This window comes from Rana temporaria, chromosome 5, assembly GCF_905171775.1.
Source record: "Rana temporaria chromosome 5, aRanTem1.1, whole genome shotgun sequence".
In the NCBI taxonomy this organism is placed as follows: Eukaryota; Metazoa; Chordata; class Amphibia; order Anura; family Ranidae; genus Rana; species Rana temporaria.
This window is the reverse complement of record NC_053493.1, coordinates 72,572,375-72,595,604: the sequence shown is the minus strand read 5'-3', so window position 1 is coordinate 72,595,604 and position 23,230 is coordinate 72,572,375. Positions and strand designations below refer to the sequence as shown.

The window sequence follows — 23,230 nt, the reverse complement described above, 5'->3', positions numbered from 1 at the left end:
CAGCCACACACTAACCATGAGTGAAAGAAAAGTTTTTGTGTTTTTATTCATATTCTCTGAAAAATTGCTAAGAAATCATAAATTCTGCCAGGGTATGTAAACTTATGAGCACAACTGTATATATTTAAATTTTTATGTTTTTTTACACTTTAATTATAACAGATTGTTCCAGCTTAGGATCTCTCAAAATGTGATGGCCATCTAACATCTTTCGAGACCCTGTGGGAAAGTGTGCCCTATGACTGTGACGTGCTGTACCCTATTCTAATACTCCACTAGTGTGTGGTAGCAGGGGAGACAGTACCTGTCTGATGCAGAGACTAGGTTCGCCAGGGCAGGAAGGATAAAAATAGAGGGTGTCACGTCTGTATCTGCACTTGCTACAGACACGGCTTCTTTTTTGGGGTGCTCCTTGGGTAAGGGTACCAGGAAAGACATCCTGTAATTTTAAGAAGGAGCCAGTTTATCCAGACGCTTTGAGTAGCACATAAGCGTTGAACAGAGCCAATTGGAATAAGTATACAGACACTTTTTTATACCAGCGTCTGGTCTTATGAGCAACTAATGTTCAGCCCCATCATTTGGTTGTTTAAGTTCACCACTCCAATTTTACGGTTGTAGTCATGAACACAGAGGGGCTTCTCAACAATACCAGTCGCCGTAGGAATTTGGACTGTAGTATCTAGGTGAATGGAAGACAGAACAAAAATGTTCGGTTTGTCCTTGTATCTCACTGCAAGTAATTTATTGGACCTCAAGCAGGCTCTCTCCCCGACTAAGTTGGGCATTTACAAGCTGTTGGGGGGAAGCCCCGATAAGATCACACAGTGCCACATGCGCCAATTCCTGATTGATAGAGGTGTCCAAAAATTGTCCACATATAAAATGGTACCCCTTTTCGAATAAGGGTGACACCAAGTCCCAAAAAATCTTGCCCACTGCTCGCTATGTAGTCTGAGCAGTTTGGCGGCTCCAAGGTGTTTTTTTTTCTCTCGTAAACCAGGAAACCATATGTATAGCCTGTGGCCCTGTCACAGAGCTTATACATCTTGACCCCAAATCTGGCTCGCTTGCTGGGCAGATGCTGCTTGAAAACAAGACGGCCAGAAAATGTAATCAGTGACTCATCAATGCAGACATCTTGATCTGGGATAAACAAGGCTGCAAATTTTTCATTGAAGTAGTTTATGAGGTGCCGAATTTTATGGAGCCGATCATGTTCAGGGTCACCCCCAGGACGATTTCATTGTCACTTAAATGCATGAAATGCAATATCTGCTCGTACCTAGCCCTGGCAGCAGAGAACACGTGTATATGGTAAATTGGGTCAGTGGACCAATATGACTGCAACTCAGACTTTTCAGTAATGCCCTTGTTGAGGGAGAGGCCCAGAAAGGTTCTCCACCAGCTCTCCACTCTGCCCACATTACGTTCTCTGGCAGCATGTTGCTGGCAACATGAGGTTTTCTGTCAGCTCTCTCCTCACTAGTCACACTATATTCTCTAACAGGTCTTCCCTTAATTACCACACTAGGCTCTCTGGCAGCTCACCCCTTATCAGCCACAATACATTCTCTGGCAGTTTCCCCTTACTATTCACACTGTATTCTCTGGGAGCTCACCCCTCATGGTCCACATTATATCCTCTGGCAGATCTTCCCTTAATTGCTACACTTTGCTCTCTGGCAGCTCACCCCTGACTGGCATTCTACATTTTCTATCATATTTCCCCTCACTGGCCGCACTATGTTTTCTGGCAGTTCTACTTTTACCAGCCACATGACAATTTCTGGCAGCTTTCTCCTCAACTTGCCAAACTATGTTCTCTGGCAACTGGCCACCAATCCCCATCCCTCCCCTTGTCTTAGTTATAGACCATAAAAATATTTCAACCCAAGATGATTGAAAAAAGAAAGAGGCTACAGGACCACACTCTGTATATGGCGTTTCAAAAAATATATATTTTTATTAGATGATCAATATGGTTGGTGAATAAATACAAACAAGAGGCTAAAAAAGTGTAATGAGACCTGGGTAAGTCAATATGCAGATCTACACTTAATACTCACAAAACAAGGACATGACATATATATTTTTTGATACGCCATATACAGAGTGTGGTCCTGTAGCCCCTTCTTTTTTCAATCATCTTGGGTTGAAATATTTTTATGTATGCAGTTAGGGCTGAACCACAGCTGGCCAGTATATGATTCTATATGGTATATCTTTAGCCTCGATCCCTTTTTCCATATTAGTTATAGACCATGCCGATTCTTTCTTTTGAGAATCCTAGTCTCTTGTGTGTCATTCCAGTCCAATGGCCTTGATACTTTGAGTTACGAAATTGTCTAAATATGCAGATTAGGGGCTCCAACTTCGCTCTGACTTTTCTGTTCAGTGTCAGCGCCTTAGAAATTTCTGAAAGCACAGAAATCCCAGCAACTAGCAATTTCCAGGAAGTATTTCTCTTACTTCTTCACAGAGAACATAATCAACACAAACATGAATATATTTTTTATGCTGCAACTTTAGTTTTATAGTATGGTGCCCCAATCTATGCTTCATTGCAATTAATTTTGTGTGACTTATTTGAAAATAAAATACATTTTGTATGAAGTCCAAAATTTGGTCTAAATAAATAAACTATCTTGATTACGTCATAGTTTTAAAAAGCCATTTTTAAAAGATGGATTGCATTTCTGATTCTTCAGGCTGAGAAAGTAGATTAGCAAATTGTATCTGTGATTCCAATCAAGTGAATGGAAGACACTGGCAAAGCGCCAAATGTGGCGCCCAGCCAAGCCCAGGCGTTACACAGGTATGGTGAGGTAATCTTTTCTGAACACTGCTCTAGCAATGAGTCTGCATGCATTTCTTTAAAGTCTGCAGAGCCCTCTAGTGGACAATAGAAATACTGTATTTTTCTACATCCATAAATGTTCGCAAGTGTTTGACATAATTTTTTTTTTATAAAAAAGGTAAAATAAGGAAAAAGTGCAGAAAAAGCATAAATTCAGTTAAGCAGTCTTAAAACAAACAAAAAAAATGGAAGTAAAACGCAAACACAGTGACAAATTACTTACAGCTTAACTTTATATATAAATTAGAATTGTTTAATAAAAGTAGGTCTGACCGAAACCTTGTCAATACAGACAAAATGGATAGGTAGAAAATACCTTTCATGAAAATCACAAGTCAAAAATATGTCAGCATCTTACTGAAAGAGCCAAACCTGACCTATCCCACCTCCTGATATGCCTTGTTGGTCACAAGGACATTAATCTCATTAAAAGACCAATATGAAGACTTGGGAAGTGTAAATGGTGGGGCCATGCTTGCCTTGGTGCAGGAAGAGGTAATCTTCAGCTCAGAGGATACTGATGAAGGACAGGTGAGTATGCAAACAAAGAACTAAAGCAGAACTTCACCCAAAAGGAAAAAGTTCCATTTGGTTGCCCCCCCCCTCCCCCTCCTATTTACCATTTGGCACTTTTTTTTGTTTTGGGGGGAGTAGGCCTCTGGTTTTGACAGGTTCCCACTTTCACCCAGATCAACACAAAGTTCCCCCCCCCCCCCCCCCCCCTTTTCACCCGCAGGGTGCAAAGCTCAGCAATGCTCAATGGCAAAATCCCATTACCATGGTGACTGTTCCCATATGAGTGAACAGCTCAAAGCTCAAAGCCTACAAAGCTCCATAAGCTACATGAGCTACCTCAGAGGCAGATTTGGGCCAATGGACTTGGACATTGGAAATGCCTAAAAACACAAAAATAAAGCATTTTGAGCCTCCAACAACTGGACTCCTCCTCTAGTGCTTTCCATTGGCTAAAACAAAAACGTGTGAAGTTTGGAAACACTAATACACTTCTAAAACACTTTATATGCTCCTAAAAACACTCAAATAAAAAATGCCTGAAAATTTGGCTGCTCAGGAGTGTATACAGCCTAAGCGAAAAGGCAGGCCGATATATTTCTATGAAAAAGGGAAGTAGAATGGACACCGCTCCAAGGCTTTCTGCAAATTAAAGATCTCTTGATACTGCTGTGGCAACAAGACTGGGTGCTTGCTGAGGTCCGCAACCTGGAAAGTCCATGCAACAAAGAGAAAAGCGGCACATCCAGAGATGAAGAAAAATGTGTTGGTTTATTGTATAGTCAAAGGTTTAAAAAAACATATCACACAAGGAATCCAAATTGTTCAGCAAACGCGTTTCACACAAAGGGCCGCTTTTTCCTTATTGTTGCACAATATATATTTCTATACCATCTGCTCTCTGAGCCAATTGCAGCCTACACACATATATACTGGAGTAAAAAATTAAGGCTGTACAGAACTGTGTTACAGGAAGTGGAAGGCCTGCCCAGAAATACAGTGAAAAGCTGCTGTTTGCTTGAAGAAAATGACATAAAGCTCAGCACAAAGGGATTTTCCTGACTTGAGTGCAGCTTTGATATTTCCTGTATAACATGATCATGTCACTAATTGTACTTGATGTTTGTGGAGTTCAAACCAAGTGCAGTTTTTATTGTTCTTATGTACATACACCGTGGGAGCAAAAGGGTTCTAACTATTTCAAATCAATGGCTTTCAGATCTGACATACAGCTTCCAAATAGACAGGAGGTGTTCACTGAGCACTGAAAAAATGGCATTTCTGATTGGCTTGTATCAGACAGACACAGATGAGACATGGTCAGTCCCTGAGCACATGAATGCTGTACACAATGATAGTTGTCCTGGGCACTAGTCTTCATATACATGTACTACAAAAAAAAATGATGGTCTCCATACAAAACTGCTAATCTGCAAAGGAGTCTTTTCGGTCTACAAGCAGCTAAACACTTCTGAGGTGGCCAGACATCCCTGTATCAGATGGCCAGGAAGGGAAATGTGGTTGTACGAGTCTCATCAGTGTGACTATGCTGCTCTTGTTGAGTTGCCTCTATTATTCCGCTAACAATAGAGTGTTTGTCACCCTTGTCATAAGCACCTATCTGTCAATCTTAGCCAACTCTGTGCTATTAGGTCATCTGCAGCCAGCGTTGGGAAGTTTAGGAGGCCCATTCTGCATGTATAGGCTGCTTAATAGACCCCAGGTCATGCTTAATAGTGAAGAAGAGAAGACTGAACGAGAAATACAAAAAAACTGGAAGGTTCCCATCACCAGACACAAACCAGCACACTATCCATCTACAGGAAGTCAATATATAAAAAGCATAATGATTGGAATTTGATTATACTTGGCAGTATGACAAATAGGGGAACCTTTACAATCTCCAGGTGTGTGCAATAGCTGAGCAGCAAGTAGCACTGAGGCACAATAGAACTCGGGAGAGGAAATTGTAGAATAAAACCTCACATCTTAGCTACAGAGCAGAGGTGTATAGACAAAGGGTTGATATCAAGTTGATGCAGGAATGGAGTGGCATCAGAGGCAAAGAAAAAGCCCAAATTAAAGGGAGACAGGCTTCCATAAATTAGACTGTTCACACTGTCTTCGGTTACATATCCAAGCACTCGACCTTCTGGCTCAGAGTTTTGAAGTCAGCGGAAATCCTTGATGAGGTTAACAACCTTATTATAGACACCTGACTGCAATTGATTTTACTTACTGCATGAGGAAGCTCAGAGATGTTTCGTTATGGAGCTACTACAGAAATGTCTACATGTTTCTGGTTCAGCAATGAAAGCTATTTCTGCATTTACAAATATCAGAAGATTGGAATAATTACAGCCCAGTGTATCCAAGGCTGGAAGTCGTCTGCAATACCACATAAAAGTCATACTTTTTGTTAATCTTCAAATTATTTAAAAATGAAATGTAAAAGGTTACATCACTTTTTATATCATCATACACAGTACTATTATTATTATTATTATTATTATTATTATTATTATGTAGCCACCACATCTAATGATTGGTAAGCTACAATATATTACATTTTAGTTTTGGGCTTAATACCTCTTTAAACTGGACCTAAACCTTGCTCATTATTCATTAATGTATTTGTTAGCTCCCGTGCTATCCTCTAACTCGGCCTTTAACAATTATACCATGGATCATTTTCAGGCATTAGTACATGATCAGTGTAGACATAAGGTTAAATAAAAGAACAATGTGGCTTAACTAGCATATTAGGCACCCACAGCATGGATCACTTTATTTTGTTATATTTAATAAAATGAAAAATAATAATGGCCAGGAAAGAAACATTTAGCAAAAATTGCATTGCCCCTCACATTGGTTAGTGGAGAAAGGCTCCCTTAAGGCAGCCATACACACGAATTTCGAAAGAATTTTCTTTGAGAAAAGGTTATCAAAAGAATTTTCGTACGAATTTCGCACCGTTAATGGGCTGCAGCAACAGCCGATTTTCGTGCGGCAATCGAAAATCAAAGTTGGCATCATCGGATCACAAAAAAAAAAAAAAAATTTGATTTTGAAAAGAAAATTCGTTCGAAATTCGACCGTGTATGGCCTGCTTAACAGTAGTGGTTAGTGTAGCGCATCCTGAAAACTGGTGGTCTGTGGAGACATCTCCTCTTAAAGTGGTGGGCAGTGTAGTGCATCCTTTAAACTGGTGTTCCATGGAAAGGCTCCCTCATACATTTGTGGTCAGTGGTTGTGGTCAGTGGAAAAAGGACCCTCTTATGTTGGTGGTTAGTGGGAACATTTAAATTTTCATAATCGATTAATCGGCCAGTAACATAATGGGGTTAAAAAAACTAAAATTAGCCCTTTATAGTACTAAAAAGCAAATTGCTACTGTAAATATTACTTTCACTGTCCCACAGTAAAAAAATTAACCCCTTACAGTAGCGATTATTTGCGCTTTGTGTACTGATTTGTGTTGTTTTTTTAACCCCATTATGTTACTAAACATCTCAGGCCTGGGTTCACACCTCTGTTTTTTGGTGCTTTTTGCACACACTACAATTAATTTACATGTTTTCCTATGGGACATGTTCACATCCATGATTTTTTTTCAGCTGCTGTGTATTTGGAAAGGGCAAGGACCTTTAACGCAAAACGGTGCCGTTTTTTTTTTTTTTTTTTTGGGTTCAATATACTTCAAATAGAGAAGCTGCAGAAAAGCATGTAATGTGTTTTCTTGCAGCAATTTGTGTTTTGTAATCTGCCCAACAACAAATTGGCCCCAATTTTTTTTTTAAGGCTATTATCCGATTAATCGAAACAATAAATCGGCCAACTAATCGATTATGAAAATAATCGTTAGTTGCAGCCCTAGAGAAGAAACACCACTAGCCTCATTGCTGCAGGCTCTGTCAAGTCACATCAGTGCCTCAACTATGCAAGAATTGTCAGGCAAAAGATCAATCTGCCACTGCATGAAGAACCCCTAGCAACATCTAAAAGAACCATAGGGTTCAGCAAGACTATGGCTGAGAAAGAGTGGAGCAGATCTGCAATGGGTGGGGGGTGGTTGACATACAGTTGTGTTCAAAATTATTCAACCCCCCAATGCTGTAAAGGGTTTTAGGGAATTTAGTGTACATTTGTAATTGTATTCAGAATGAAATCCTACAAGGACTTCTTAAAGAACCATATGCAACTAAAATGACATCAATTGGTTTTGTAATACAGTAGTAAATGTTTATTTTGTGAATTCTTCATTTACACAATTATTCAACCCCTTAAAGACTACCACTCTGAAGAACAGAGGTTCATTGAAGTGTTTTCAATCAGGTATTGAAAACACCTGTGGATGTCAGGGAGCAGCAATAAAGCCTAATAAGCACCAATCAGGCAGCTTTAAAATGACTGTGATACTCAGCTCCTTCTAGACATTTACTGGTGTGGTTACAAACATGGTGAAGTGAAGGGAATGGTCCAGGAAGACAATAGAAGAGGTGATTACTCTTCACAGGAAGGGAAATGACTATAAGAAGATTGCAAAGATGTTAAACATACCAAGAGACACCATAAGAAGCATCATTCGCAAATTCAAGGCAAAGGGCACTGTTGAAACGCTACCTGGTCGTGGCAGAAAGAAGATGCTGACTTCGACTGCTGTGCGCTACCTGAAGTGTAGAGTGGAGAAAAGTCCCCTTGTGACTGCTGAGGAACTGAGAAAAGATTTGTCAGATGTGGGTACTGAAGTTTCTGCTCAGACAATACGGCGCACACTGCGTAATGAAGGCCTCCATGCCAGAACTCCCAGGCGCACCCCCTTGCTGTCTCCAAAGAATAAGAAGAGTCGACTGCAGTATGCAAAAATCATGTGGACAAACCACAGAAGTTTTGGGATTGTGTTCTGTGGACTGATGAAACAAAATTAGAAGTGTTTGGGCCCATGGATCAACGCTATGTTTGGAGGAGGAAGAACAAGGCCTATGATGAAAAGAACACCTTGCCTACTGTGAAGCATGGCGGGGGGTCAATCATGCTTTGGGGCTGTTTTGCTTCTGCAGGTACAGGGAAGCTTCAGCGTGTGCAAGGTACCATGAATTCTCTTCAGTACCAGGAGATATTGGATGACAATGTGATGCAGTCCGTCACAAACCTGAGGCTTGGGAGACATTGGACCTTTCAACAGGACAGTGATCCCAAGCATACCTCCAAGTCCACTAGAGCATGGTTGCAGATCAAAGGCTGGAACATTTTGGAGTGGCCATCGCAGTCACCAGACTTAAATCCGATTGAGAACCTCTGGTGGGACCTAAAGAAAGAAGTTGCAGTGCGCAAGCCCAAGAATGTGATTGAACTGGAGGCTTTTGCCCATGACGAATGGGCGAAGATACCCGTAGATCGCTGCAAGACACTTGTGTCAAGCTATGCTTCAAGTTTAACCACTTCCCGCCCGGCCTATGGCCGATTTACGTCCGGGAAGTGGTTATGAAATCCTGACAGGACGTTCTAGAACGTCCTGCAGGATTTCATGCCGCGCGCGCCCGTGGGGGCGCGCATCGCGGCGATCGGTGATGCGGGGTGTCAGTCTGACACCCTGCATCTCCGATCTCGGTAAAGAGCCTCCGGCGGAGACTCTTTACCACGTGATCAGCAATGATCGGCTGATCACAATGTAAACAGGAAGAGCCGCCGATGGCTCTTCCTCACTCGCGTCTGACAGACGCGAGTAGAGGATAGCCGATCGGCGGCTCTCCTGTCAGGGGGGGTTCGCGCTGATTGTTTATCAGCGCAGCCCCCCCTCGGATCGCCACACTGGACCACCAGGGATGCCCACCCTGGAGCACCAGGGTGGACAAAAAAAAAAAAAGCCAAAAAAAAAAAAAAAAAGTCTAAAAAAAAATAAATAAAAAAAAAAACAAAAAAAAAAGTTGCCAGTCAGTGCCCACAAATGGGCACTGACTGGCAACAATCAGTGCTGCCACCCCAGTGTCCATCAGCGCCACCCCAGTGTCCATCAGCGCCACCCCAGTGTCCATCAGTGCCACCCCACAGTGCCCATCCATGCCCAGTGCCCACCTAGCAGTGCCCATCTGTGCCACCCATAAGTATCCATCAGTGCCGCCCATGAGTGCCCATCTGTGCCGCCTATGTGTGCCCATCAGTGCCGCCTATGTGTGCCCATCAGTGCCGCCTATGTGTGCCCATCAGTGCCGCCTATGTGTGCCCATCAGTGCCGCCTATGTGTGCCCATCAGTGCCGCCTATGTGTGCCCATCAGTGTCGCATACCAGCGCCGCCAATCAGTGCCACCTCATCTGTGCCCGTCAGTACTACCTCATCGATGTCCATCAGTGCCATCTCATCGGTGCCCATTAGTGCCGCCATATCAGTGCCCGTAATTGAAAGAGAAAACTTATTTACAAAAAAAATAACAGAAAAAAATAAAAACGTAATTTTTTTTCCAAATTTTCAGCCTTTTTTTAGTTGTTGCGCAAAAAAAAAAAATCGCAGAGGTGATCAAATACCACCAAAAGAAAGCTCTATTTGTGGGGAAAAAAGGACGCCAATTTTGTTTGGGTACAGTGTAGCATGACCGCGCAATTGCCATTCAAAGTGCGACAGTGCTGAAAGCTGAAAATTGGCTTGGGCGGGAAGCTGCGTAAGTACCTGGTATGGAAGTGGTTAAAAGCTGTTCTAACTGTAAAAGGATGTTGTACTAAGTACTAAGATTGAATGTCAACTGGGGGTTGAATAAAACTGATAATGATGTGAGCACAGAAAAGACATTTGTGGTTATTTCATTATAAATGTTATGTTATATTTGTCTGACCTACACGTGCCTCTTTGATTTAATTGTAAGCAGGATGACTGAATGATCAAAATCAATGTCAAACTGGGCAAAACAATCAATTTCAGTGGGGGTTGAATAATTTTGAATACAACTGTATGTATAAAAACAATGCAATGAGAACATGTGAACATACTGTGGTGAAAAATGCTGTAGTGTTTGCATGCTTCCAAAAATACTGAAATAAATATCAATTAACCTACACAATGCTGAAAAAACCCGAAATCAAAATATTTGGTGTGTTCACCCCAAAACAGCATTAAAACTATATGAAAGCCTAATTTTTATTTTTAAATAACAAACACATTATACTGTACTTACCTGCTCTGTGTAGTGGTTTTGCACAAAGCAGCCTGGATCCTGCTGTTTTCGGGTCCCATGCCGACGCTCCTGGCTCCTCACTCCTACTGGGTGCCCCCACAGCAAGCTGCTTGCTGTGGGGGCATCCAAGCAGGCACGCTCCCGAGCCATGGCTCTGTGTGTGCGGGAGCAAATACATTTTCATAAAATTACAACTTTAAAAAGCTCACTTTACCTCTTACTAATTGCCTCAGACTGTCTTCTTTCCAAAAACAGGACATTTGGGGGGTATTTGTACTGTCCTGGCTTTTTAACCACTTCCCGCCGGGTCAATAGCATATTGATGTCTGGGAAGTGGTTTGTTATCCTGACTAGGCGTCTATTGACGTCCAGCAGAATAACATGCCAGCGAGGACATGCATCGAGGCGATCTTGAGTGCAGCGTGTCAGTCTGACACGCCGCATCTCCGATCGGGATAAGAAGCCTCTGTCAGAGGGTTCTTACCACATGATCAGATGTGACCAATCACAGCTGATCATTGCGCGAACCAGGAAGTGCCGGTAAACGGCATTCTTCGGTTTGCACTGACAGGGAGAGACGAGCGGAGCCGATCGGCGGCTCTCCCTGTCAGAGGGGGGGTCTGTGCTGATAATCAGCACATTGATTATCAGCACTGCCCCATCAGTTGTGCCAAAGTCAGTGCCCCCTCAGGATCGCCTATTCAGTGCCCAATAAAGTGCCAATTAGTGCCCATCACATTGCCAATCAGTGCCCTACATTAACACCTCCCAAAAAACCCAACAGTACCTTATCAACAGTGCTGCCCATTAGTGCCACCTGACAGTGCCAATAAGTAACGCCTATCAGTGCCCATCAGTGCCGCTTGTCAGTTCTGCCTATCAGTGCCCATCATTGCTGCATATCAGGGACGCCTCATCAGTGTCACCTTATCAGTGCCGCCTCATCAGTACCAACTCATCAGTGCCCATCAGTGAAGGAGAAAACAAAATGTTATAACCGAAACTAAGAAAAAAAAAATTCAAAAATGTTGGTCGTTTTTAGTTTGTTTAGCAGAAAATAAAAACCCCAGTTGTGATCAAATACCACCAAAAGAAAGATCTATTGTGGGAAGAAAATTATAAAAATTTAGTTTGGGTACAGTGTTGCATGACTGCACAATTGTCATTTAAAATGCGACATCGCTGTAAGCTGAAAATTGTCCTGGGCAGGAAGGGGCGAAAGTGTCGGATACTGGTTTTAACCCTTTCTCGACCGCTAGCGAGGGTTATAACCACACCTCTAGCGGCCGAATATCCCGGCAAAAACAACGGTATAGCGCCGATATACCGCCAGCGCACCTCCCGTGTCCAGTGTTGAAGGGGCCTAAGTGATACAACCTTATCACACTAGTTATCCAGGAAGGTGACATATCTCTCACTCTCTCATTTTGAATGGAGCGGTGCTGCTAAATGAAGTGACTACATACAAGTCCATTACTCATTTTCTCTTTGGCAGAAAATATTTACAGAGTAGATAAGAGAGGAGCATCAAAAAGTAAAAATGTATTTTTGGACTGTATAAAAAAATTGTAAAAGTGCTAATAACCAATACAAATGCAGATCTTTATTGACTAAAATATAATAAACACAACGAATGCCTTTAGTTTCCATGGGGAAGAACACTCAAATACCACACGGCTTAAACAACTTGACCCGGTGGAAGGTGTGCAAACAGAACTTTAATACATTATGCCTCCGCCCATCCAGAAAGCCTGGGAAAATTGTCTGAATTCATGGCACACTGAAAATAAATATCTTGGCCATTGTCTGCCTGCTACAAAAAGAGTTCTCTTAGTAACATTAGGTTAAGGTTTGCTTAGCAAGCCATTTGGGCTGCAAGCAATTTTCCATCATCTAGAGAAGATAAATGTAAGCCCTTAAAAGGAATATGAAAATAAAAGGCAGGTGTTGGTTATTCTAAGGGGAAAAAAACGAGAGCAAACAGACATGCTCATCACCTGTCTATGTTGCTTTAGTTGGTGATTAAATGTCCACGCTGAGTACAGGGGAATATTAGTCTGCATGTTCAGCTGTCAGGTCATTGAAGCTGTTGAACTGCCATGTAGGATTATTCTCTACAAAAAGGAACCCAATGTTAAATAATTTCTGCCGCCTCTCATAGAAATTAATAACATTTTTACATTCTGCTCCTTTTAATATCTTATTAAAAAGTGTAACCAAGGAATTGGGGAACTGAAAGTCCCATAGTCTATCAAGACTGCACTTTATTACCTCTATGGACCACGCTAGGCATCCCTAAGTCTTTGTAATGCATACTGTGGTCCCAAACTGGGTTGTCAAATGCTGCTATATCTGGCCTCTCATCACTGCCAATGTAATGGTAAGTGTGCAGCTTTAAACAAGTCAATATTACCAAATGTTTACTGATACCAAATTACTACAGTACTTTGTTTTATCTTTTCATTACCTTTTTATTCGCTATGTAAACAGCTGGAAACTTGATAGGTACAGTAAAGAGAAGCTAGTTTGTTGTACAGCCAAGGAGAACAACAGAAAATGTACAGGTAGGTTGAACTAGAATTTTTTTTTGGTAAACCATTCTACACCCACAACCAACTCTTGTGCCAGATACTTTGCTCTGGCCTGCTTCCGTACCGGTGTATAGTGTATATCCCCATGTCATTTGCTTGACAAAATGCTGTACTGTACTCCTTTAGAATGCTTTCAAATCATCCAGCACCAGGTCACAAAAGGCTACTCACAGTGCTCTTTCCTGAAAAGGTCCTGTTTCCACTCATGTATATCCAACCCATATATTGTACCCGTCTGGATCAGTTATTCTGGTAACCAATTGTATCTAATCCAGTTCTGTTGACAATTCAACTTGGTTGCTGGCTCCTGTATCCTGATCCACTGTCCTTTTATGACTCGGCTCACCTGTAGGTTCCCAATTTCCATAGATCCACTGCCTTTATTACTGTAGATCTGTACAGACCAAAGGGTTACAACCTAGTTGCATTACGCAGCTAAGAGCAGCCTGAGCAGAACTGCAAGCCAATTACAATCGATGGAGAAGGATTTCAGACAATATAGGAGACAGGAGCACAAGGGACACATCCTAGTGACTACATATAGTTGTAAGGTAAACCGCATAACCAAGATCAAAAAAGCAAGTGCGGACTTGTGCTCATGGGCACTTACTGTTGCAGTTCACCGCATGTGCATGTAACAATTTGCGTGCCTACTTGGCGCCCAGTGGCCTATTTAAACTGACGTGTCACTGAGAGAAGTTGCCGAATTGTCTCCAGCTTGTTCCCGTGTGTCCTGAAACCTAATCTAATGTGTTTGCCTACCCATGGTATGACCCAACTTCCCCTGGACGTCACCTCTGCTTTCTGCCTCAACTCTAATATTTGGTTACCTATGACCTCAGCCCGATTTCTGTACTTGTCTCTGCCTGCCGATTCTGTATTGCCTTGCCCGGGTGATACCGACCTTGGTCTGCTTCCTAGACTTGTTCTGCCAAATTCCTCCCCTGCTGTCCGACTGTAATGACTTCAGCCTGCTCTCTGGTTTCCTCTGCTTCCATCTGTTCTGGCCCCAAGCAGTTCCTGTGTCCAGGAGGACTGATGTTTTTCAGTTCTACCCTCCTGCAGTGCCAATAATGTCAGCCAGCTACCATGCCACTGCATGCCTTCACACGCTCGGCCCCCACCTTCAGAAGTGTTGGGCAAGGGGTGCAAGAATAGCCCTCACAATATTCTAGTCTCCACCAGGTACATGATCGTAGGGTACCTTGTGCTGATTTTTACGTTGTGAAACAACACATGGCAATATACAAAGCATGGTGCAATGCATTGCTGGGCTATTTTGCACAACACCCCAAGTAGCACTGCACCAATATAAAACCTTCCTCCAAATTCTTTATCCTAAAGTGATTTTAAAGTCTTGTTTTGTTTTTTTGTTTAACCTCCCTGGCGGTATGATTCTGTCTGGAATTACGTACCAAAAGCGGTACAATTATTTGCAAGGAAATTTGGCATTTAATACTGTAGGCCTGTAATTCTTAGGAATAACTCACTTAAATCTGACCAAACAAGAATCTAATAGGCATCCCGAGTATGACATTTTTTTAAAAACAAAATTATAAAATTATAATATAATAAATAATTATAAATAATTATAACAAATAATAATATAATTCTAATAAAAAATGTTTAATAATGTAATCAAATCAAAATCACTGAAATGTTCTCAGTTGCAAAATTGTCGCTGTCATTTTTTTTTTTTTTTTTATGACAAATTTCCCCACAAATCGCTATCGCACATTTCTGCAAGTGATTATAATTTTTTATCGCTGTTTTCCAGCTGATCTAAAACCATTTTTGACATAAAGGGACACTTTTGGTTGCTATGGACAATCTACAGTTTGCAGGGAGAAAGAACCGTTTTTATTATATAAAAGAAGATGTAGGGCACTGGGCAGACCACTAGGGACAAGGGGTGTGTGTATTTTTTACATACAGTACTGTAATCTATAAGATTACAGTATACTGTATGTAATGTGTTTGTTTACGTTTTTGAATTTGGCGCCGATCTCCGCTCCCATGCGTCGTAGGGAACGGTGATCGGCGGCACAGGAGGACGCTGTGTGAATCGAGCGAGGTCCCGCTCGCTCACACAGCGCGGTGGCATCGCTGGATCCAGGACAAGGTAAGCCAGCGCACGCTGCAGGCTCTGCATATCTACCCCGAGCGTGACTTGGGGATACCGATCGCAGCCTAAAAAACCCACCCTGAGTCACGCTCGGGGATACCGCCAGGCAGGTTAAAAATAACAAACATGTTATACTTACCTGCTCTGTGTAGTGGTTTTTGCACCGAACAGTCCAGGTTCTCCTCTTCTCGGATCCCACGGATCCAGGCCTCTCCCTCCTGCCCAACAGAAAGCAGCTTGCTATGGGGGCACCGGAGCCAAGCCGCTGCTCTTTATGTCCATTCAGACACGGAGCCGTGACGTGGGCCGCCCCCTCTCTCCTCATTGACTCACTGATTTCGACAGTGGCAAGGGTGCCCACTGCTGTGTCTCAGCCAATCAGGAGGGAGAGTCCTGGACAGCCAAGGCTCTTGTGCAACATCGCTGGATTGAGATGGGGCTTAGGCAAGTATTAGGGGGGCTTCTGCAAACTGAAGTTTTTTTTATCCTAATGCATAGAATGTATTAAAGCAGACTTCCACCTAAAAATGGAACATTTGCTCATTTGTCTCCTCCCCCCTCTGGTGCCACATTTGGTCTTTGACAGGTATCCTGTCCCCACTTCGGGGAATCTGGGCCGCCGTGCATTACGTCAGCAGCTCAGCTTCCTCCTCCTTCCCCCACTGTCGTACCAGTAGGAGAGAGCAGCGGTGCCTCCCACGTACGCAGTAGGGACCCGGCGTGAAGCCATAATGCTACACTGTCAGGTTCCCTGACCTGCATTGGAGGAAGGAGCACCCGACAGCTGATGGAAACTGCTGCGGTGACGACATCGCTGGACTCCAGGACAGGCAAGCGTCCTATTAAAAGTAAGCAGCTGCATTATGTGTAGCTGCTGACTTATAATTTTTGCAGGGGTGGGCGGACCTCCACTTTAAAAACCTTATGCCTTTAGAACCACATTAACTGAGCGTGTGTTTTGAGTGAAAATCTGCCTCAGCTAAAGTTCTCATTCGATTGCAGACCTTTACAGATCTGTCTGAGGCTGGATTCACACTTATGCAGTTTTAGTGCTTTTTGCACAACAGTCCATTTAACACGTTCTGTACTGCAAAATGCACTAAAAATGCATAGGTCAAAATCCAGCCTTATATGGCTGTCCAGGATTCCAGGCACAAGGGTTGCAAATGAACATAAAATAACTGTCAGCTGTACTTTGTTAAATGAGAGACCTTTTGATATTCAAATGATATGCACCTAATTTAGCAAGTTTGCTAGAAAAATGTCCTGTAATATTTCACAACTATGCACCTGAATCTGGAAATAAAGCCAATTTCAGATTAACTTGGCTTCAGTGGGCTCTCAGCAACAAAATAAAATCAATTTATTTTGATTCAATACCGTTTCATATTCTTCTTTTAACTAGCAAAAGTTACAGTACCTGTGAAGAGACATACAACACTTCTATGCAGGTATACAGTAACTAAAGCTCACAATCATTAATAGTCAGACTAGGAACACACAACTGGATAGTAGGTAAGAGAAGTGCTGAATTTCAGAACATTATCATTACTGAATAGTGCAGAATGGTCTTCACTCTCTTCAATGAGCTACAGAGAAATCCATGCTGCTATTTGGAAATGCCCTCTAGTGGAAAGCTTTGTAACTTTAATTACTCATCATAAGAGCAAACAAAACATGACTGTAAAGTTATGAGTAATAAAACCAAAACAATAGCTTTCATTTGCTCCCTTTGGGTCTTTTAAATATAAAAATAGGTTCAACCTCACTGTGCACTAAGCAATTGGAGAACATCAAAATTCCCATTTGTGAAACTTTATGAACAAGGGGAAAATATCAGGAAACTGCATCCCATTGTGAAAACTATGGGCCAGATTCACGTAGAATCGCGGCGGCGTAACGTATCCTAGATAAGTTACACCGTCGCAATTTTTCATCGCAAGTGCCTGATTCACCAAGCACTTGCGATGAAAACCTACGCCCGCGGCCTCCGGCGCAAGGCGGGCCAATTCAAATGGGCGTGTGCCATTTAAATTAGGCGCGCTCCCGCGCCGGACCTACTGCGCATGCTCCGTTTCCTAACTCCCGCCGTGCTTTGCGCGCCGTGACGTCATTTTTTTGAACGGCGACGCGCATAGCGTACTTCCGTATTCCCGGACGGCTTACGCAAACGACGTTGATTTTTAAATTTCGACGCGGGAACGACGGCCATACTTTAGACAGCAATACACTTGCTGACTAAAGTTATGGCACCAAAAAAAAAAAAGTGTAACTTTGCGACGGGAAACTATACTAGCGGCGACGTAGCGAACGCGAAAAACCGTTGTGGATCGGCCGTAACTCCTAATTTGCATACCCGACGCTGGTTTACGAAGCGAACTCCCCCCAGCGGCGGCCGCGGTACTGCATCCTAAGATCCGACAGTGTAAAACAATTACACCTGTCGGATCTTCTGGCTATCTATGCGTAACTGATTCTATGAATCAGTCGCATAGATAGAAACAGATACGACGGCGTATCAGGAGAAACGCCGTCGTATCTCATTTGTGAATCTGGCCCTTTGAACCGATAGACCAAAGTTTCCTTTATATGTGGTATTTTTAGGGAATACAAACAGCAGTGGACTGGACTTCAAAGCAATCTTCTTTAGGATTTGAAACTGGCCAGGCCCGACAGGAACACTTCAAGGCAGTAAAAGACGATGTAATGGATCCACTAGTACTTCGGACTACCAATTCTTCTAACAATTATAATACCTTACCGTATAAAGGTGTGCCCATTAAAACATTTTACTTCACTTGATTTAAAAGGAGAGTTTTTAGGTTGTTATGTTTCGGGTTTAAATCCAAAACCAAAAATGTATTATATTCAAGCCTACCAATCATTAGATGTGGGGGCTGCAACAGTTTTTTTCTCTTTGGCTCCCCCCCCCCTCTTTTTTCACCTGGCAAGTTGGCCAGTAACACACCCTCATGTACATGTATTAGTGAGACTCCACTCTGGAGGAATGAGCCCAGGAGGCACAGCAGACAACGGTGATGTCACCGGGGGGGGGGGGGGGTTAAACATATTAGCAGATTTACATGCACTAACAAATTGAAGCCAAACTCCAGCTCACGCTTTATAATCAGTTACAGCAAACAGTATTTTTCCCTTTTGGTTTACAAAAACAAATGAAAGTTGATCATTTTTATTACCTCTGTCAGTGTCAAGTGGTTTGCCTCATCCATATAAACTCATACTGTGCTGGGGCAAGGTCACCCAGTGGCAAAGATGCCAAATTGCAACCGTCCATTCATGATGTGCAAGCTTAGGGGAATTTATGCCCATCAGTCTTACTTGTCAAAATCACTGTGCAGCTCAATTTTAACACTGGGCACACGCTTGTGTTACTGGCGCTCTCCTCCACAATTCTGCACTCGGCGGTGCGGGCTGTGCTCTTCTCCTTCCTGCTAGTGCAGCCCGAGTGTCTGAACACCCCCTCCTGCTTGTTAACCCCTTTGCGCTGATCATACACAAATTTGCGTTCATGGCTTGAAGGGGTTATACCGGGATAATGCCTGCAGCTGCAGCAAACGCAGCAAAGAAAACACATACATAAGTCACGCCCACAAACGTAAACGGGGTTCAAATCACACATATGAGGTAATGCCGCAATCGTCAGACTGAGAGCAAGAATTCTAGCAAAAGATCTTATCTGTAACTCTAACCTGGTAACCGTAAAAAAATTAAATTGTCCCCTATTAAGATTTTTAGGTACCGTAGTTTGTCGCCATTCCAAGAGCGTGCGCAATTTCAAATAATGACATATTGGGTATCTATTTACTTGGCGTATCATCATCTTTCACATTATATAAGACAATTGGGCTAACTTCACTGTTCATTTTATTTTTTTATTCATGAAAGTGTATTTTTTCCAAAAACAGGAACTAAAATAAGCAGGAACACCAATCTGTCTTCATCCAGTCAGAGCAACCCCCACACAGTTAGCAAGCACCAGCTGTAAGCACACTTAACCCTTTGATTGCCCCTGATGTTAACCCCTTTCCTGTCGTTGGTACAGTAACAGTGCATATTTTTAGCACTGATCACTGTAATGTCACTGGTTACCAAACAAAGTGTAAAAAAATGGCAGTTAGGTGTCCAATTTGTCCACCGCAATGTCTCAGTCCCGCTAAAAATCGCTAATCACCACCGAAAGAAAGAAAGCCATAAAAATATCCCATAGTTTGTAGATAACTTTTGCGCAAACCAATCAATATACGCTTATTGGAATTTTTTTTAATCAAAACTACATAGCAGAACGTAGCCTAAATTGATGAAGAATATACAGTAGATTTTTTACTTTTTTTTTTATTTGATGTTTTTTCCAGCAGAAAGTAAAACATACATTTTTTGCTCTATAAATGAAAAAAGAAATTTGGAAAAAAAGGTCATACATTTTATTTGGTTACAGCGTCGCACGACCACGCAAAAAAATGGCCTGGTCATTAGGGGGTCAAAACCATCCAGTGGTTAATACAGGAGTGCTACACTGTCAGGAAGGAGGAGAGGGAGTGAACAGAGCCCGCACCACGTCCTGGCTCTCTCCTGCTCTCCTCGCTGCTCCCAGCGTTGGGCTGACAAGAGTAGTGATGCTGTTGTCACTATTCCTGCCAGCCTTGTAACAGAAAGAAAGCACCCCAATCCCTTCAGTAAACTATTGCACCCAGGGCAGCCACCCTTTCAGCCCACCCCTTGTCTCAGCCCTAAACCCATACATTCTGCTGGAGAACTTGTGAACAGACTTACTGGCCAGATCACCAGATGGAAATAGAAGAAAGCAAGACTAAAAAAAAAAAACACTCATCTGATCTGCCCAGCCTGCTGGGTGAAGACAGCAATTATTGCCAGCGTCTATACCAACCCCCAGCAATAATCGCACATAAAATCTGGTAGGATAGTTGTACCCATGTTGACCAATCAACTTGGTACATTTGGGCTGCCCATACATGGTTCGAATCTTGGACGGTTCCTGCTGAACCATGTGATTCAAACCATTATCAATATAGTCAGGGTCTTTCCAGAGCCTGGAGTGGCTCTGTGAGGTCAGCCGACAACAGGTTTTAGACAGCCGTCAGCTGACTCTGCATCACAGGAGAGAACAAGTGCACTTCTGAGAGTTACAAAAGAAGTAAGTCCAAAGAACTATGGCTATACTACTCCTTTAATAGGCCATGCCAGCATGACCACAAAACGGGGGGGGGGGGGGGGGTGGCCACATGCTTATACAAAGACAGATTTCCGTAAAGCTGCTATTTGCATAGATCTATAACAATGAAAGGGTGATCAGGCACCTACCACTTGGAAGCAACCTTTCTGTGTGCATTTTACTACAGTGCAGATTTACAGATTTTTTTCTGGCAGCAATACTTTACTTGCAGATGGGCACCCTTAAAGGCGAAAATTCATTAAAAGACAGAAAGGTTATGAATCCTCTTTGTGTACACCAAATACCTCTGAAAACCCAGATATTCTCTTGTAAAACAAAGTAGTGACATCACTGTACTTTATATAGTCTGTACAGAGAGAAGAGCTGTGGGAGGGACCTAACAGGCCCACCAACTACAGGCTACCTGTAGAAAACTACAAGAGGGGGCAGACACAGGACCAGTCACCCTGCACAAAGAGTTAGAGCAGAACTGAATGGTCAGATTACAGGAACCTCCAGCACAGAGGCAAAGTACAGGAGATGCTTTAGGCTGGGATTACTGTATGGAAAATACACAAAAGGATTCCGAGATTTATGTAAGCATACACATGCTCTTGTATTTAGACAATATTTGTTTAGCCCGGAGTTCTGTTTTAAAGTATTTACTGCTACAAAGTAAAACATCTGAACTAGCGCTGAGACATAAATACCAGAGCAATGCGTATCGTGGGGCCAAGCAAGTTAAGCATAGGTCTCTGTATGTCAGTAAGTGTTTCTTAGCCACAGGCATAATAAGTAATACATTACTAATACTGAGCATTTGTATAGATGAAAAAAAAAAAAAAAAAGTTGTGTTTATTTGGTATTTAAGAGCATATTTATTTGACTATAAAGTCATTCATTCACCATGCGCTAGAAGTTCAGAGCATACGTCTTGGTGAAATGTTTACCAGTGTTCAGGTGAGTTATTATATATTATATTACAGCCCTCTTACTCATTCCATTAGGTTTCATTCCGGAGACAAAACTTGTTTAATCAGTTACATCAAAGGAAACAGTTTGTTTCACTGTATTTTCGAAAGAACCAACATTTAAAAAAAGTAACAAAATAAAAAGGTATTTTTTTTTCTTTGAAAACCCAGGTCATTAAACAGCCTCAGTTAAAAGTTTATTACTTTTCAAATTGAGCTTCTGGGACAACTCTGCTTTAACGGATTACAGTTATAGCAGCTAGTAGATCTCTAAAATACTCTCCTTGTTAAATAAAGTACACCACTTCCTACCTAATGCAAAAAACAGTTGCATGTTATCACTTCCAACACAAGTCCAAAAATAAGGAGTTTATTTGTAGCCTCCTGTGCATCCAAAACTGCAGTTTTATAGTATGGCCAAAATGTGGAGCCACATTTCCAGCTTGCTCAATTGCAATTTCAGGTTTGCTAGCTGACAACAGTGGCTACCATAGACTAGAGCTTGTTGGAGTACTGAGAAAATATGAAAATACCAAAAAATGACTGTGCACTGAATAGGGTTAGCAAAGCAGCCAACACTACAATTAGACAGATTGTGAAGGTATGAAATCAAAATAAAGTGCAACGCTAGTCAATATTGCATGTGTAACCAAGCAAAAAAGTGTGCAAATACTGCATATATAAACATAGGGCTGGATTCAGATACATTGGTGTATCTATCTGCCAGGCGTAACGTATCTGAGATACGTTATGCCGCTGTAACTTTGGGCGCAAGTTCTGTATTCAGAAAGAACTTGCGCCCTTATTTACGGCGGCCTAACGTATGTGTTGCGGCGTAAGGCCACGTAATTCAAATGGGGATGTGTTTTATTTAAATTGTAGTTGACCCCGCGTTTTTGACGTATTTTTTGAACGGCGCATGCACCATCCGTAAAATATCCCAGTGTGCATTGCTCCAAATTACGCCGCAAGGACGTATTGGATTCGATGTGAACGTAAATCTGTATTCGCGAACGACTTACGCAAACGATGTAAAAAATTCAAAACTAGGCGCAGGAACGACGGCCATACTTAACATTAGCTACGCCTCATATAGCAGGGGTAACTATACACCGAAAAAAGCCGAACGTAAACGACGTAAAAAAAATGCGCCGGCGGGACGTACGTTTCTGAATCGCCGTATCTACCTAATTAGCATATTCCTAGCGTAAACATACGGAAGCGCCACCTAGCGGCCAGCCTGAAATTGCAGCCTAAGATACGACGGTGTAAGACACTTACACCTGTCGGATCTTAGGGATATCTATGCGTAACTGATTCTCTGAATCAGGCGCATAGATACCACAGACCCCACTCAGAGATACGACGTCGCATCTCTTTTCTGAATCCGGGCCATAATGTGCAAAAAACAAGTAGTGAACATATGATTGTGTAAATAAATTGTGCATATAAAAAAAATTGCTTTCCCCCCCCCCCCCCCCCCATTATATGACGAATTGCGCACTGACGTCATCACGTTTATGCATCTGAGTGAACGGGTGTTCGCAAGCCGGCTGGCTACTTTTGCTGTTTTTATGCGATTATTGCTGCAAGTGTGTTTATATTATTTATTAAATGTTACCATATCTGATTTGCACTATGGAGAATTCCTTTTCATTTTTGGGTGACATCTGACCACAATCCATGAATATTGCACGATCGAGCGAATTTGGCCATCCTCTTTATATCTCTCCTCCTCCATATTGACCATTTCTGAGCTGCCGCCTCAGAACCCCTTGGATAAAGGCCCTGGCTGGGTATATAGTCGCAAGC

General features: G+C 42.4%; 1 protein-coding gene across 1 annotated transcript in view; it reads right to left on the bottom strand.

Moving 5' to 3' along the window:
• Positions 1-23,230, bottom strand: part of LMBR1 (limb development membrane protein 1) — a 180,233-nt gene that overhangs the window by 76,421 nt on the left and 80,582 nt on the right. The window lies entirely within an intron of this gene.